The sequence below is a fragment of the Alexandromys fortis genome, unplaced genomic scaffold (genome assembly GCF_014885135.2).
Source record: "Alexandromys fortis isolate MF-2015 unplaced genomic scaffold, M_Fortis_MF-2015_v1.1 scaffold_1, whole genome shotgun sequence".
In the NCBI taxonomy this organism is placed as follows: Eukaryota; Metazoa; Chordata; class Mammalia; order Rodentia; family Cricetidae; genus Alexandromys; species Alexandromys fortis.
The window spans coordinates 2,578,882-2,582,503 of record NW_026067927.1 but is presented as its reverse complement, the minus strand read 5'-3'; the positions used below and the strand labels follow the sequence as shown (position 1 = coordinate 2,582,503).

Here is a 3,622-nt window from a genome sequence, read left to right as displayed (position 1 = left end):
AGGCCCTTCAGAGCGCTCTCGAGACTCTCCAAAGGGACTCCTGGGATAACTGCCGTTCTTCAGAGCTAACGGACTTCTTTCGGCCGCGGCTGCAGACCCCAGTTAGGGCACAGTGAGAGGAGGCACTGGATACCGGCTGGGCGCTATCGCTGCCTGTGTGTGTGCAGCACTGGCGCCATCCCGCGTCCACCCCAAGGCTGCGGAGGAAGCAGCCTGAAGACTCCCAAGGTAGCTTAAGCCAGATCTCGGGGCAAGCGTTTGATTCTCTTTTTGCTTCTCTCTCTACTCCTTTGCGGTCTCCCACCCATCTCTTGCCCCAGGTCCTCCGGTCCCTCCAGGGGCTAACGCCTCTGCCTTCTGGGCCAGACAATACAATCTCAGTCTCTCCAAGGAGACTTGCTGGTGACTGCAGGACAGAATTCGCCCTTCGAAAGCAAGCATGGAGCAGCCAGAGAATGTCCACCATGAGCGGTTTTAAAAATCACAAAGAGACCAAAGCTAAGCATGAAAGTCAAGGCAAAGGTAAGGATGGGAGCAGCTGCCTTGCTCCTCTGTGTGCCTGCTTGTTTTGTGTTCTTGGGGTTCATTGTGGAACTTGGTGTCTTCACCAGCTGGAGGTGACCAGGGAAAGGCTGGGCTCCTGACTGAGGCACCGAATTGCCCTCCAAGCCGGTCCTAACTTGCTCAAACCCACTGGGCCAGGATACCAGGTAGCTTCCAAGGGCTTCCTGTCTCCAACATCGAGACATCCGGCTGGAGTTTGAGTGACCTTTTTTCTTAGGTCTCTTCCACTGTCCATGCCCAGTTCTTAGGTTCAGGAATTCAGGGAGCCTGCCCTGCCCTGTACTGAGGCCAGACTTTACCGACCACCCCACGTACTCACCACCGCCTGTGTCCTGCTAGTCCGGTGTCAACTTGACACACACACAGTAGAATTATCTGAAGAGGGAGAAGATTCCTCCATAATAATCAGTTGTAAGACATTTTCTTAACTAGGAAAGGGTAGGGGAGGACCCAGCACTTTGTGGGTGATTACATCTCTGGCCTGATTCTTGGGTTCTGTAAGAAAGCAGGATGAACAAGCCACGGAAGACAGCCAGTAAGTACCACAGCCTCTGCCTCAGCTATTGCCTACAGGATCCTGCCCTGTCCGGTTCCTGTCCTGTCTTCCATGATAGACAGTAATATGGAAGTGTAAGCCAAATAAACCCTTTCCTCTCCAACTTGCTTCTTTTTAATTATTTGTTTTGTTTTTAAAATGAAAACAAGCTATCTTTTTTTTTCACTTTACATACCAATCCCAGTTCCTACTCCCTTCCCTCCACCTTCCTCCACACCCTCATCTACTCCTAAGAGATGGTAAGGCACATTGCTTTGGGGAAGATTCAAGGCCCTCCCTACTATATCTAGACTGAGCAAGACATCCATTCAAAGAGAATGGGTTCCCAAAAAGCCATCACAAACAGAATAAATCCTTGGGCCGCTGCCAGTGACCCTGCAGTCGGTCTCAGCTATACAACTGTAACTCACATTCAGAGGGACTAGTTTGGTCCTATGCTTGTTCCTTCCCAGTCTGGCTGGAGTTGGTGAGCTCCCATTAGCTCAGGTAGACTGTTTCAGAGGGTGAAACCTTCATGGTCTTGACCAATTTGCTCCGTAGTACTCCATTAGGTAAATGTGCCACCTTTTTTTTTTTTTAATTCATTCTTTGGTTGAGGGGCATCTAGGTTGTCTCCAGGTTCTGGCTATTACAAGTAATGCTTTGTGAACATAGTTGAACACATGTTCTTGTAGCATGATTGAGCATCTTTTGGGTATATGCCCAAGAGTGGTATTGCTGAGTCCTGAGGTATGTTGATTCCCAGTTTTCTGAGAATCAACTTGATTCTCAGAAACATACTGATTTCCAGAGTGGTTGTCCAAGTTTGCATTCCTACCAGCAATGAATGAGTGTTCCCCTTACTCCACATCCTCTCCAACATAAGCTGTCATTGGTATTTTTGATCTTAGCCATTCTAACTAGTGTAAAATGGCATCTCAGGATTGTTTTGGTTTGCATTTCCCTGATGGCTAAGGATGTTGAACATTTTCTTAAGTGTCTTTCAGCCATCTGAGATCCTTCTGTTGAGAATTCTCTGTTTAGTTCTGTACCCCCATTTTTAATTGGATTATTTGGAATTTTGATGTCTAATTTATTAAGTTCTTTCTATATTTTGGAGATCAGTCCTCTGTCTGATGTGGGGTTTGTGAATATCTTTTTCCATTCAGTAAGCTGTCATTTTGTCTTATGACTGTGTCCTTTCCTTTACAGAAACTTCTCAGTTTCAGGAGGTCCCATGTATTTATTGTTGCTGTCAGTGTCTGTGTTACTGGTGTTATATTTAGGAAGTGGTCTCCTGTGCCCATGCACTGAAGGTTACTTCCCACTTTCTCTTCCATCAGATTCAGTGTGGGTGGATTTATATTGAGGTCTTTAATCTATTTGGATTTGAGTTTTGTGCATAGGGATAGATATGGGTCTATTTGCATCTTCTACATGTTGATACCCAGTCATGCCAGCACCATTTGTTGAAGATACTTTCTTTTTTCCATTGTATAATTTTTGCTTCTGTAGCTCCCTTCAACCTCTTGGAGGAGTGTGCAGTGTCATCCTTGTAGGGCTCAGGATTTAGATTGTGGTTTTGGAATAATCTATTCCTTTAATTCAAACTAGTTACATGATCTGCTGCTAAACAAAACAAAACAAAACAACAACAACAAAAAACCAAACTACCCCTTCGGTTGCTGAAGGAAAAATCTTGGCTTCTTTGGACTCATTAGATCTGTTCCCAATGAATAAAGTCATATGTGAGAATTCCAGGATGCTTGGGAAGGGGAAAAGGTGATTCTGCACCATTTTCATTATAATTGATTTTTTCCCCTCACCTTCCAGATTAGAGCCCAACACACTAGGGGTATTGACCTTTCTTGTTACATCCATTTCCCTGATATCATTTGCATTTATTTTAGAATTCGTAGGGTAGTATTTTGTTCTGACAAGATAATTCAAGATTTCTGATTGTATCTCTTTGACTGCCTATAAAGGTTTTTAAGGCGGCAGAGCACCTGTGCAGGCCCAGGGGGAGCAGCAGAGCAGCGGCGCAGGTGGCAGCAGACCGGAGTAGGAGGCGGCAGACAGCGAGGACCAGCGCACAACACCGAGAGCAGATCGCCCCACGACAATTAAAGCAAAGAGGTAGGCCTTTGGTTGGCGAGGTCCCTGGCAATTATGGATCCTGTTCCTGTTCCTGAAGATTCTTTTGAGGGGCTAGAGGGAATTTGGCCCCTGGCAGGATCCAGGAAACAGAGCGACAGCATTTTGTAAGAGGAGCCCCTGGCCAACAGGGAAACCTGATCCGGTTTTAAAAGACCCATTAGATAGCTTCGATAGGAGGAGATGGGCAGGTGCTAAGGCAAGAATTCACCCAATAATCCGAAAAACAACATGAAAACACCAGAACCCAATGATCTTACAACAGATGGACTTGAACACCCTAATATGGAAGGACTGGAAAAAATTGACTTTATGAAAGCAATAGAGTCCATTAAACAACATGTGAAAAATGCCCTTATAGAAATGGAT

The 3,622-nt window shown here is 45.6% G+C and overlaps 1 long non-coding RNA gene across 1 annotated transcript in view; it reads left to right on the top strand.

The window, feature by feature from the left end:
* The window catches only part of LOC126502584 (uncharacterized), a 15,591-nt gene continuing 11,969 nt past the window's right edge, over nucleotides 1-3,622 (top strand). The window contains exons 1-2 of the long non-coding RNA XR_007591983.1: nucleotides 1-522; nucleotides 3,085-3,235. This is a non-coding gene — a long non-coding RNA (uncharacterized lncRNA). The remainder of the gene's footprint in view (nucleotides 523-3,084; nucleotides 3,236-3,622) is intronic.